Source organism: Lynx canadensis, chromosome C2 (assembly GCF_007474595.2).
Source record: "Lynx canadensis isolate LIC74 chromosome C2, mLynCan4.pri.v2, whole genome shotgun sequence".
NCBI classification, from domain to species: domain Eukaryota; kingdom Metazoa; phylum Chordata; class Mammalia; order Carnivora; family Felidae; genus Lynx; species Lynx canadensis.
Genome location: NC_044311.2, coordinates 66,325,682 through 66,340,950, shown reverse-complemented (window position 1 = coordinate 66,340,950; position 15,269 = coordinate 66,325,682).

The window sequence follows — 15,269 nt, the reverse complement described above, 5'->3', positions numbered from 1 at the left end:
AGGGAAATTCCTTGGACATTGTGAATTTGTGACATTTGCAGAATCTTTTCCCTCTCAAGTTATTAATGAATTATAATGATATGGGTTTATTTTGCCTTCAAAACTAATAATTAGCAAGAGGGCAGGGGCCACGGCTAATCAGTTCATGACTGTTTGCCTAATCCAGAACTTAATGAGACATATAAATTCTTGTTCTGAAGTAACTCTTCCTCAGCTCTATCCCTTCATTGTCATGCCCACTTTTACCCCTACTCCTTCTCATGACATTGGAAAACACTTCTCAAATGCTGACTTTTTGTATGCAAATGTTTTCATACCATGAAACAGAGGCAATATGATGTAACCCCCAATTTAGTCTCATCTCTTGATAACTAGCTATGTTACCTTAAGCAGGTGATTTATCTCCTCTGGTTTTAGTTACTCAAGTGTAATAAGCTTCTATCACTAAGATTTATTCTACCTCTATTGTTTGAAAAGGATGAAGACTATGGCTCAGGATAGAGTCTGAATCACTGTTCTAAATTTCTTTTTAGTTTTTTAAATGTTTTTTTTTTAATTTATTTTTGAGAGAGAGAGAGAGAGAGAGAGAGAGAGAGAGAGAATATGAATGGGGGAAGGGCAGAGAGAGAGGGAGACATCTGAAGAAGGTTCCAGGCTCTGAGCTGTCAGCACAGAGCCTGACACAGGGCTCCAACTCGTGAACCATGAGATCATGACCGGAGCCAAAAGTTGGACGCTAAACTGACTGAGCCACCCAGGCATCCCTGAATCACTGTGTTCTAATTCGAACTTCAGAATTCTATATTCTAAAGTTGAAAATCATATTAACAATTGTGTATTAGTTTCCTGTTAACAAGCTACCACAAATTTCAGGGGCTTAAAATGCTAGAAATTCCTTATCTGACAGTTTTGGAGATTAGAAGTCCGAAATCAGTTTCACTGGCCTAAATTAAGGTGGCAGCAAGGGCAGCATTCTTTCTGGAGGCTCTGGGGGAATCACTCCCTTGACCTTTAAAGCTTCTGGAGGCTACCCTCTTTCCTGTCTCATGGCTACACCACACTGCCTTCTGCTTCCTTCCTCACTCCTCTGACTGGATCTCTCCTGATTCCCTCTCATATGGACCTTTGGGATTACACTGATTCCACACAGATAAGCCAGTATAACCTCCCCACCTCAAGATACTTAACTTATTCATATCTGCAAGGTGCCTTTTGCCATATGAACATATTCACAAATTCCCTGATTAGACATGGAACCATCATTCTGGCTATATGCTTCAGAAAAACTATAGATAAACTTTAATGGGATTTTCTGGCACCTGTGTGAGGTCTGGGTTTTAAGATTTCTATAAGCTACTCCCAAACACACACATTGGCACTCTCCTCTGGCTTCTCAATAACTGGTTTGTCTTGCCATATATCAGTCATAGCTTTTATGGAAATCTTTTGCATGCAAAAAATAAATGTGACAGAAATCTTTGGAGACTAGATTACATTCAGGTAATACTTACACTTCAAAAACACAAATGAAGGTTTCTGCCTAAAGATGATTCATCAAAGAGGAGAAAACAAGCATTTCATTATGTACAGATGTTATGAAAACTCCATGAAAATATGACAGAAGCTCTGCATTCAACAGAAGAAACTCATTATGAAAACATAAACCACTACTGTTCAGCTTTATTCACACAGTCTTAATAATGGTGGAATTTATTTGTTTCTACCTGTAGAGTACAAGGTGCATTACAGTGGTACAGAGGCCTGGGTATATCTTTTCTCACCTCGAGAAAGTCACTAACAAAGGTTCACATCTATAACAAAGCAGTTTTCTGTAAGATTTAATTAAAATGAACTACTCTGGCTCTTTTGATTGCTTTTCAAATTATCTTGTATTTTTCCAAGAAATGGAATGTTATAAAAAGTAAGGAAAAATAGCACTTCTATAGTAGTGATTAACATGAGTGCATTTACAAGAATTTTTGTAGATATACAATTAACAATAATATTTTAGTATATTTCCCAGGAGCCTGTGGATTTTGGCATTTGGGAGTACATTTCATTTTGCTGATTTACTCCATTGCCCATATCTTACCCAGTTATTTCCCAAAAGATGAATAACCGGCTATGTGGAATCTCATCCTTCAGATGGAAAGAATGTAAATTTTCTCAGTTTGGTAGATGAATTTGCTCTTTTTAGCCACAAAGGTCCACTTAATAAATTATTACTACTAAATGGTACCTTTGTGACCAGCAGAGTTCTTTTTCTTTTCCTTTTTCTTTTCCTTTTTCTTTTTCTTTTCTTATCATCCTCTAACCTTCCATTGGTGGCCAATTCTCTACCCACTGATGGGAGAGGAGAGCTTATTGGGGAGCTTTTTGGGGAGACACACTTTACAACATCTCTATTAGCCAGTTTTCAAAAAAATTACCTCCTGTTAATCCTACAGCTTCCTACATTATTCTTTTCCTAACATTAGCACATAAAATCTATCATATTACAATTCCTATTTTCATGAATGAAAGCCAAGAAGTCAAAGCCACAGAGGGTACACGGTGACTCAGTACAGGAGACCAGAACTCAGATCTGTGACTTTAAACGTCTTTCCGTTGCTTAGCTTACTGAGACAGGAAGTTTACATTTATACTCACTGCAAGAGAAAAATATCTCAAATAATCCATGAGAAAGCAGAACAATTTTTACTTCTGCCTTGGAAAAATCAGGCCATCTGGCTGCCCTCATGACACATTTGAATAAGAATATCAGGTTGAAAATTTAGGTCAAAGCAAACCAAGAGAAAAGAGCTTGACAAGAGCAGGCTAATGTATTTAATGTCAGCTTGATTTTGGATTTGCCCTAAAATTTATGAATGTACATTTTTAAACTGTATTGGTAATGTTTAGTTTGGTTCACATTTGGTAAATCTTTTGTCTTACGTTCACATTTGGTAAATCATCATGAAATTTGGGCTTTGAAATGGAAAAATAGATAAGGTAGCCAGAATACAGTATAAAGTTAAGATAGAAGCGATACCTACCATTTTAAGTATCTCCTTTCTCATAGAAAAGTCCTAATTCATATTTAGGGAAATAAAAAACAGAGTACATTACAAAAATTAATAATCAAGCTACTGAAAATATCTATGCATGTACATCTATATGATGCATAAGTTGCCATTAAGTTTTAAATCACAGTCATACATATATCTGTTTTGAGTTAAGGCATTATGTGGTGTTTTTTTTTTTTTTGTTTTGTTTTGTTTTTAATGAGGTATCCCATACCTCATGTCATATTTTTGGAAGGGAAATGTATTTTAGTATCCACACCATTATTAGTTTTGATTACAACTATGAATGAAAGTAGAAAGGCTAGAAGGGAGCATAAAAAGCATAAATTAAAACCAATATGTTTCAGGTTGCAGTAGTGAGGTCATATGTGTTTTATGTATGTAATGCTATTAATCCAAATAAAATAAAATTTAGATTAATTTTAATGTTCATTTATTTTTGAGAGAGAGAGAGAGAGAGAGAGAAACAGAGTGTGAGCAGGGGAGGGGCAGAAAGAGAGGGAGACAGAATCCAAGGCAGGCTCCAGGCGCCCAGCTGTCAGCACAGAGCCTGAGTCAGGGCTCGAACCCATGAACCATGAGATCAAGACCTGAGCTGAAGGTGGACGCCGAACTGACTGAGCCATCCAGGTGCCCCTAGATTAATTTCCGATTAAGCTTTTTCAATTAATTATAAGAACATTGTGACAAGTGATATGATAAATCATACTATTATTAAGCTAAGTACACATAGGACAACTGAAATAATTCACAGTTCTAGTCAAAACATATACTTGTCAGCTTCATTGTATAATTAATTCATCTGAAATTGTTATTTAGAACTGGATTAAACAGTCTTTTGCCTTATTTTCTCATTTTTACGCAATAAAACAATGAATAGATGTTCCTAAGATTGACTATTGCAAAGATTTAATCATTGTTATGGTGTGACCAAATAGAATAGTAATCTAAGAAATGGCTTTGTCATGATTAAGGGGATGGCAAAGTTCCTCATTGCTAAGAATTCAGTTTCTAACTGCACTATGTCCAACATTTTCCCCCATTTCATCAGTGGCATTATCCTAACTCCAAAGAGGCAACTACTACCAAGAGAGAACAAAGTGAAGGCTTTTTGAAACTAATCATTCATTCATTTAGGAATGCTTGCCTTGTGTGTGTGGGCAACAGAGTCAGTATTTCAGATATTTTTTCCTATAATATAGGAAAAAAACTAGCAAAAATCTTTCTCTTTGAGGACATACTTCCTTTGTATGTTCTATAGGGCATGGTATAGAACAAGGTATATATTGAGAATTCAATAAATATAGTACCCAATTGAATCTGAGAAGCAACTATCATTTTAAGGCATTCTGCCATCAGTGGGTGAACCCTTAAACATCAAAAGGGAATATGGTTGTTCTCCCATTAGAAAGTGCATGAATACATTAGATGATCAGAAGCTATTTAATGGAATGATTTGGGAGGTCTCTTATTTCTCATCAGTGGAAGAATAGGTATTTGGAAGAACACCTGAGCCCTGATTTTGTTTTCACTGGCATGTGGGGAAAAATCTTCCATTTGATATTTTAATATTGTAATATGTCTTTTTTTCCTGAATTTCCATTTCTTGGAAAAACAATAGCACCATTATCATCAAGTAGCATTTATTGATTCTCTAATAGTTGCAGAACAGAGTACAAAGCTCCCCAAATCAGCAAACTTCTGCAACAAAGCAATGATTCTCCTAAGAATGTATGGACCTGATAAACTAACACATGAGGAAGCAGAAAGAAATGAAACATATACAAAAATTTTTTTCTCACTTTTTAAGCCTTATCTTTTTCTTTCTTTCTTTCTTTCTTTCTTTCTTTCTTTCTTTCTTTCTTTCTTTCTTCCTTCCTTCCTTCCTTCCTTCCTTCCTTCCTTCCTTCCTTCCTTCCTTTCTTAAATGCTTATTCATCCTTGAAAGAGACACAGTGTGAGTGGGTAAGGGCAGAGAGAGAAGGAGACACAGAATTGAAAGCAGGCTGCAGGCTTTGTCAGCACAGAGCCCAAAGTGGGGCTCAAACCCATAACTGTGAGGTCATGCCCTGAGCCGAAGTTGGCACCTAACCAACTGAGCCACCTAGGTGCCCCTTTAAGCCTTATCTTAATGGTTTTAGGCCACTGGTTACCATTCAATGCATTGGAGCACACATTTACAAAATGGCCCCAGTAACCTGAAAAAATTAATAAGCCACTAAAAAGTGAGTAGTTAATCCTCTAATCACAGAAAAGGTCCAACCTATAAGGGAGAATGGGCATAAAAATTGGATTGAAATCTTTCTCCCTCACCCTGTCTCTCTAACAGACAATATAGACATTTGCACACAGCTCTTTTAACCTTACTTAAAATTTTCATAAAGCAAACAACAACAACAAAAGAAGGGCCACTAATTCATTATAATCACCTCTATCATCACTAACCGATATTGAAATACTATGTGTTGGGGGGCTTGGGAGAATCAGTGAGTTAAGTGTCCAACTCTTGATTTCAGTTCAGGTCATGATCTCATGATCATGGAATGGAGCCGGTGTTGAGCTAGGCATGGAACCTGCTTAATAAGATTCTCCCTCTATCCTTCCATGACTCATTCATTTCTTTCTTTCAAAAAAAAAAAATACTGTGTACAAAATACTTTGCATGCATTTTATATTTAATTCTCACAAAAGATCTTAGGAGGTAAGTACTATTATTATATCTTCACTTTCTTTTTTAACAGATGTAGAAACTGAGGCTTAGAAAAGTAAAATAGGAGTGCCTGGGTGGCTCAGTCGGTTTTTCCCTGAGATTGAGTAGTGTGTCGTGAGTCGTGAGTTGTGAGAGAATTCTCTCTCTCCTCTCTCTCTGAGCATGCCCCCTCCCCCTACTCATGCATGTGTGCTCTCTCTCAAAATAAATAAATATTTTTAAAAAGAAAAGTAAGATAAGTGTTTAAGGACACATAGAACAAAATACTGACTCTCCCTTCCCCCCCCCAAAAACGATTTGATCCCTGCTCTGGCCCACTTCAAATCTTTGTTTCTATTAACTCTCATAAGATTTTCTATGGATATCTATGAATTATATATCTTCTAATTAAAATAGTACATAGTATCCTATAATTAAAATATGTATCTATATGTTGGCAAATAAAAGCATAAAAATTGAAGAGAAACATTTTAATTTCTCCACAGTCAAAACTAGTATAGTAATAACACTTCTGATTATATATTTTTTTAATTGTATGAAAAGAGTAGCATTGGTAATCACGGTCAGCTACAGACGGTGGCTTACTCAGTGGCTAAAGAAGACTGTCCATTTTCAAGATATGTACTGTTTTCCTTCACAACAAACCTCTTCTTATCTGGCAGAATACTTCTGTGAAACACACTACTCTATGTAGGTGTCCACTTCATAATTTATGCAGAGTCCCTTGTAGGTGGGTAAAGACTGTGATGTAATCATGGAAGTCAAGATACAAAGACAAGCCAAAATGAAAGTTCAAGAGAGAATGTTTAAATCCTTGGTTGTGGTTATTTCCGATGACCTATTGCTCCTGTACCATGTCACTATCTTATTGTTCAATATTTTGTTAAAATGTATAATCTGTAGATTTCCATTTTTCTGGTAAATTTAGTTGGAACTTAGTTTCTTTACAGGCACCACAAAGAACTGCAAATAAACAGCTACCACATATCAAGTATCTCAACATATACTGGACACTGGGCCAGATCCTTCCCAAACTGTCCCTAATGTTCACAGACATCCTATGATACAGGTATTACTGTCTGCATTTTACAGGTAGAAAAACTGAATGAAAGACAATAATTTGCCCAAAGTTTTACTGCAAGAAGTCACAAAGACAAGGTTGAATTAAGCTTAATATGCTTCCCAAAATAGTTGGCTAGAGAAAATCTATTAAGTAGACTGCTGGACTAATAACAGGTATCAGATTTAAAAAACAAAACAAAACAAAAAACAACAACAACAACAAAAAACTTTTAGAGGTAGCATACTGGTGCAATGGCACTGGAAAATAATAGCATCAAAAGATTTGAAAACAAGGCCCAGTTTTGCCATTAAAACTGTATCAATAATCCAGAACAAAAAAAAATGGGTGGTAATAAAAGTCCAAGTATGAATGTATCCCTGTGGGTGGACTCTTTTTGAGGAGGATTTTGTAGGTCAGTCTGGGAACCTAACCACCATTTCCTGCATAAAATGTGTTTTTATTGCCAAGCTATTGACTAACAAGTGAATGTTAGAACACTACTCCTTTGAAATTTGGGGACTGACTGTACTAATAATGTTCAATTTGATAGAATACTTAAAATTACAGAATCATATTTTCAAAGTACTTCTAGGTACAGAAAGTATATATTTGTCTTTTTCTCCTGAAAAAGTAAATTACCTTGAAATGAATTCTTTATTGGCGACTTTATTTAGGCCATAAAATGCATGTTTAAAAAAATGACTAAAAAAAGTTAGGAGTCCTTGATTATAAGGATCAACGTATGTAGCTAATAGTCTCTGGAAACATCTCAAATAGCCAAGCTAAATGTCTCAATACCATTAGTTAAAAAGTGAGGACAAGAAAAGATATATATGCAGAATTTATTAGTAGAATCTGATAAATCTAGAAATTTTCAACATATCAGCTATCTGTCTACAGTTCAGTGGAAGGCTGCCCATGGAATACACTTCCATTCTCCACCTTTGGAATTTATTTTTTAATCCTCTGAAGCAATTGATTGTGTATATGCTGCGTATGTATTGCATCCTAGTCAATAAAAGACAACACAAAAATGCATATGTAAAAGGAATCTGATCAGGAGCACTGCATAGATATGGTGTGGGCCCTAGGTTAATAAACTTACTTTTCAATTTATAATCAAGGCTTACATCTATCAGGCAAATAATATTTCCAATGGTGCCTATGCAAAAATGTCAGGTTTTCACTGTAGATACCAGAAACTATGCACAAAGGCAATCTTATTTATCCAACCCATCCTCTAACATAAATTTACCCAATGTTGTTTCTTTTGTAGCACAAAGTAATATAATAACAAAATGTGTCCTTTTGAATTAATTCATACATCAGTTTATTTGAAGCCCTCAATTATGTACCCATCAATGTATCCCACATAACAAAACACACTGAGACTTTAAATGGGACCTTTTTCTTATGGGTCACAAGCTTTCAGCACCCCACTTGACCCCCAAGTGTCCAAATCATTTCCAGTTTGTTTAACACCTGTAACATTATGCATTTTATCCATTATGTAATGTTTTATTTGGTGGTTCATCTTACCATATCTTGTCCTATCCTGCCCACAATGAATCATTGGCTTAAACACATAGAATAGATATAATTGATAATTGGTCTGATTTTATTCGAAGCACAAAGAAAAAAGACCATAAGTTTCATAATTCCACCCAGCAACAACAGGTGTTTATCCCACAAAAGCACTAATAGGGTGGTTCTATCTCACAGCACTCTGGCTGATAATTTAGGATTCAGTTTCCCCTGGGGGCCCCTGGGTGGCTCAGTGGATTAAGCGTCTGACTTTGGCTCAGGTCATAATCTTGCTGTCTGTGAGTTTGAGTCCTGCGTCAGGCTCTTGAGACCCATGTCAGGCTCTTGAGACCCATGTTGGGTTCTGTGCTGACAACTCAGGGTCTGGAACCTGCTTTGGATTCTGTGTCTTCCTCTCCCTCTGCCCTTTCCCCACTTGTGCTCCTTCTCTCTCTCACAAAAATAAATACACAATTTAAAAAAAAAAGAATTCAGTTTCCTCCGGACTCTCTCAAACTTTTTAAGAGCTGTTTTCTGGGGCGCCTGGATGACTCAGTCGGTTGAGTGCCGATTTCAGCTCAGGTCATGAACTCATGGTTTGTGGGTTCGAGCCCCGCGTCGGGCTCTGTGCTGACAGCTCAGAGCCTGGAGCCTGCTTCGGATTCTGTGTCTGCCCCTCTCCTGCTTGTGTTCTGTCTCTCTCTTTCTCAAAAATAAAATAAACACAAAAACATTTAAAACAAAAAAAACAGCTGTTTTCTTCCCATTATTTTCCTATTCTTGCCAGTGTGTTGTTCTTCATGTGTGTTCTTTTATGCTTTCTCTACTAATTTCATTCTGTAGCATGGATTAAACTATACCTCCATATTAATAGTTTTCTAATCATTTTTATCTTCTCCAATTTTTCTCCAAATATTTAACTTTCTCTAAAAATATTTGCTCCTAATACTCCTGAGACCTTAAATAAGCTCAACAAAAATCTTTTTGGGAAAGTTACTTTTTTTCATTCTTCCTAACCATATTTTCTTTTTTTTGGTTTGTTCATTATTTTCCATGCCATCTTCTCCCCTCAAACATTGTGATTCTGTTATACAGCTAGTATAAGAGGGAAAATTTTTCTTTAATTCATGCTACTAAAATTCAGAGGCGTAAAGGCTAATATGCGTTAAAGTTCTAAGAAAACATGAATATAATCAGGCTGTCAATGTGATACTTAGAGAGGGAAGTTCTCTTCAATAAATAGATCACTTAATTGATAAACATATCAACGTTTTAAGTAACTATCTACATAGTGTTTGAAGTATTGGTCAAATTTGAGCTCATAGTATAGAATTTCCACTAAGTGCTATTTGCTAATTATAGTCAGTATTTCTGGTGAACATTTTGACATATATCAGAGGATTCAGTCTAAAATCCTGCAGCCTGAAATTGGGCCTTCAGATGTTTGCCTTTCTGATGAAATGTAAATTGGAGTTGAATACTTGTAGGTGGGTCATTTAGTCTTCATTTTCCCACATACTCTATTATTCTCCTTTGTTTTCTACTCTGACAAGTTACATATATATGCTACTCAGCTGTCTATGAAGGAATTTGCAATAATGGCACTTATTTCCCATAATAGTTAGGTAAATTTTATTTCAGTTCCTCCTTGAATTTCATGATTAAAACATAGTCTCAGACCTTAATAGGACTGACTACAGATGGTCTGATCATCATCCAAAATATTGCCTCCAATGGTGCAAGATCCTCAACATTTCATCTCATTCTGCTTCCAGATGTCAAATCACTCACTCTATTATTTTTCTATAAAATTACCTTAGATATTAAGATACCTTAAATATTCCTTAGCCAGCTTCTCACAACTCTTGTTCTTACTCTCATTTACAGTGTATTCTTGAGGAAATCATCTAACAGAACTCTCTAGGCCACAAATTTGTACCACGCGAAACAGCAAGGATATTTGATTTGATTGAACTGTCCCACTGGTAGAGAAGATACTTGTGTAATCGGCTCTTTCTGGAATCAGGCACGTACTTTTGACTCCATACAGTAGCTCTTAATGGGAAAGTGACCCCTCTTTATTTCTATCCGTGTCCTTTCCAATGCATTTAACCCTGTTCACAGAGACCATCTTCACAGATGTATTCTGAGGATTAGAGGTAATACAGCTAAAGATTTCTGAGTATCTTGCAAAAAAAAAAAAAAAGTTAGCTCTTAAGAATAAGTATTATCATTTTAGTTCATATTAAATTCAAGCAGCTCATCTTTGCCTTCAGGGCTCTGTACCTTTCTCTGCACTTCCAAATCTCAGCTATCAAACACATTTCTGAAATACTCAATATAAAAGTTAAACTAGTATATTACCAAGGATTTTCAACACCCACTGCAGATATTTGATAAGCCTAATCTTACCTCTGTACTGCAGAAAAATGTGATTGAAAAAAGTCATATTTTGCACTTATATAGTATTTTACATTTTCAAAGACATAACTGATCACTTGCTTTATTATACAGCAGTCACATGGTATTTGGGGATTGTAGAGATAATTGTCAATTAATCCTTATGCTACAAATGTGAGTATATATCATTGCTCTTTTTTTAAAAAAAATAATTGAGTAAAAATGAACTTCTTCCATGCACTGAGAAGTGATAACTGCCAAATAAGTTTATAGCTTACTCCTTTTAGACCTGAAAAGACAGTGAGTACCCCAGTAAGTGATGTAGTGACATCTACAAGGTTATTATCAGAACAATCTTCTTCAAACACTAAAAGGCTTTAAAACATGTTCATTTTAAGTGAGAATTTCCTGTCTCTAACAACTAAATATAAAGGGAATCATACTGATACCAGAATTTGTTATAATAGGTATTATATTGAATTTTATTTGTACATTGAATGTTATTTACTGATTATTGCCTCCAGAAAAATATTCAAGTAATTTCTGATATATTAAATCCACAGTATGCAAGTTGTTATGTGTACCTAAAAGCAATAAAAGTAATTCTGCATTCAATTACAAAAATATGTACTGTGCTTGACAATCTTGGCTTTTGCATAACCGAAGTCCTTCCACAAATGGAAATATTTAACTTGCATTGAAGTTACTACATAGAAGTCAATAACTCTCTTTCAAAAAATCTTCAATAGTGAAAACATTAGAGGGAGTGTTTATTGTTGTTGCTTCATTTAGTTTTGTTTTGGGTCAGAGGAGTATATTCAGAGTCAAGTTTGGTGAGTCTAGCATATGATCAAGCTACATAATACCCCTGAAGGTGAAAAATGTGATACAAACCATTAGTACTGATTTTATATTTGATCCCAACACAAGTTCTGAAGAGGACTCTAAGGTCCCTTCTAATCCTTAAGCTTTATTTATCTTTGAGTTGATACTTGGGTCTTAGGTTCTCTCACTTTAAGTTAAAGATACATATTAAACACCCACAAACCTAGATCTAGCTATTTAGAGCATACAAGAACATTATATACAAATCTTGGCTTCAGGGACCTTATTTTTTGTATATGTACATGAGCATCTCTGGGCTATTGAATAAGACCATAAGACAAAAAATCTTTTAAAATTCAATTTATAATTAAGAAGAAAGAATTAAGAAGGGTGCTAATTTTGTAGTGAATGCAATAAATACAGAGGGTATGGAGAGGGAGAGAGAATGAGGAAGAGAGCGAAAGTTTGAGAAAGAACATGTTGGCTTGAATCATCAGAAAACCTCCAGAGATAGAAAGACCTGCACTAATCCTTGAGGGAAAAATGAGCTACACAGAGGTTGAGAAAAGAGGAACAGAATTCTTACAGATGGAAAAAGAGCGAGAGTGAAGGACAGGAGAAGGAGCACTACCTAAATGTTATTTCAAGTTCCCCTTCTCAGAGTGGACAATGGCTTCTGATTATCCTTTGAATGTAATTAAGACTCCTAATTACAGGCTTCAAGGCTTCCACCCGCCACTCCCTGGATTCTCCAGCTAATACTTATTAGGCATATCAACTTAATAGAGTCTACACAGACCTAATGCTCACCCTTCCACAACTTTTGCAATTTCTACAGCTTCTCATAAGGCACTTTACCTAAAGTACCATAAACTGCTCAGCTCATACTTCAAAAGTGGTTTAAACTCAAGTCTTTCCATTTTTGTCTTTCTTCACTAACCACACGTGGTTAAGATCTCCTCATATACCAAATGAGTCCCATATCTATTTTTATGCTTCAATGTGCTTTTTATTCTTGCATGCATTCAATGTTGCTGTAAACAGAAACAGAAACCATGTCCTTTATTAATTAGATTAGATTGTGAGGTTCTTGAATCATTTATGTACTAGGGATTTCTATGGAATCTAGAATCAGAATCATGGGCTTTCATTATATACTTTATGTATTCAAAGCACCATTTACATTTATAGTACATAGTATTTGGACCACAAAAAGTTTTCAATTCAGTGGAAAATTGAACTGTAATGCAAGCAGAATGTGAAAAATGCCAAAGGAGGTGATTTCAAGAGCTAAGAGATTATTTTTAGATATGTTAGATATGTTAATCAGAGTTGGATTCATAAATAAGGATGTTTCTGAGCTGGAAAATATTACAATGCCTAGAAATAAAATGAGATGACATTCTAGGAATGAGAAACAAAATGCTTAAAGGAATGGCATATGTAAGTCTGGATTCAGGTGGTCAGGAGCCTAGTTTAATTGGAGCTGAGATTTGGTGAATATTTTATAGCATAGTATTTTATAAAAACCAGGGTGACTTGAAATCATGCCAGAACCATTATTTTATTATTATGGGTCCACTCAGCAAGGATTCTAGAGTCATGCCTTCACTCATGACTCTTACAGTAACTAAAGGATTGCTATTTGGAAAGTTCCAAGTCTCAGTTTCTTCAACTATAGTCAAAAGAATAGAGCCACCCAATTTCTTTAAGCCTCACACTTATTTCCCACTTTAACGTTCTGTTTACATTTTTTGTAACACAAATTGTATTTTATTGTATTTGTATTTATTTATCTTGTACCCATTCTCCAAAAATAGAATAAGGGTAGAGATCATATCTACCCTTTCCACCTCTGTATCCCAAATTCTTAGTTTACGGGGTATACGTTTTGAAAATTATTAATGTACTTTTCTAGTGTATATTTTTGAGAACAAGTTTTTTATTATAGTACCTAAATGAATGGGGCAAGGTAATATGGGAGGATTAGAATTTGTTACAGATGGAATGTAAAAAGAAAAACAATCAAGATAAAATTCAGCTTTGGATACTCAAAATATGACTTTGCAGCACATATGAGGCTCTCAAGCCCGGCCATTATCTTGAAAGATAATTGTCAAAATTCCTTTGGCTCCTCTTTTAGAATAACAAAGGTCAGACTTGGCAGGGCCAATAGGAAAAGACTGTAGAACCAAATTCCACTCTCTTTGTTTTGCCTTAGAGAGGTTTGGGAAGAAGGAAATGAAAGTAGAAGAGTTATTTCAGCAGATGTGTGTCTTGAGTTTCCTGGATTTGTCTGAATACAGGAAGGGGCATCAAGTAAGTAGGAGTAAACTTAAGAGCAGACTACCATTACTCTAGTCTCTACAACTTTGGGAGGAAGCCACATCATGGACTATAATACATACTGTTCTATAATACATCTAACTCTCATACCCTTGGACACAGAAGTAGTCAAGCAAAGAGAGGCTCTTGGGTTTGGTTTCACCATATTAAAGGCACAATCTCGGAAGGCCAAGATATTGAGCTGAGAACCAACAAGCCTGCTATGTGGTCCACCAGGGTAATATACAGGAATCCAAAGCAGGGTATGGAAGTGAATCAGGGTATAACCTTGGATCTGACTTTCTTGGAACCAAAGAGTGCCAAGGCAACCAGGCAGAGCAGATCAACATCTATCAGAGCAGAATATATATACATTACACTAGCTGTAGATATCTGTCATAAGTAATTGGTAAACCCAAGTAAAAGGTGCAGGGATGAAATGAGACAACAGGATAGTAACATGGAGACTAAACTTTCACCATGTCTCATATAGTACACCTTACCAAATATTCCCTGACATCATTTTAAAGAGATACAAGCCCTTAAGAAAAGTTTGTTTCAAAGATTAGCAATTGTGTCCATGAGATTTTGAAGACTAATTCTGAATGCTGATTAAAAAGACTGTTTAGGACAGATTGGACACTTAGTTAATTTCTAACCAGCAGAATAGTTTTCTTACACATCCAGTTAGAGTAAGAACCTAACCATGTGACTCGTCTGCAATATCTTTAATAAAGTAGTGTCTGGCATATGTTTAGTGTTCGATAAAGAGCTTTATTTTAATGACTGAAACAACTAAAGGGCCCTCTAAATAGCTATGATTGTTTGATTCCAGTGTACTGCTAAGATTAAAAAGAAAATGTAAATGACCTTTTAGTTGCTCTCTACTGCCCAGCCATGCAGTAGTCAGAGGAAGACAAAGTCCTAAGGAAACAGTATTGTTTTGGGAGGCCAAAATCCAAAGCCTAATGAATCATTAACTTTCTTTCAGCTTACTTAAACTTACTACCCCAGGAGAGCAAATGAATTAAGAGGATCACATTGCCTTCTCAGGAGTCAGTATTTAAAGAAATCTCTACAAGAGCATTGCTAACATTCATAGTTGGCTTAATAGTTCACAAAGCATGTTCACATAACACTATGTCATGCAGTGTCATTTAACATCTGAAGAAAAGGGCTTTGAAAAGTCAGGCCACATGGCCAGCAGTATCTCATTCAGATTTGGTCTAGATCTACAACCCAAACAAATACATACATGTCTATGTATAAATTGCAGAATGTCCCCAATATCAGGCATTTTAGATGCTAGCATGACTTATTTTACATCTCCTACCATTCTATTTTATTTTAGACACTT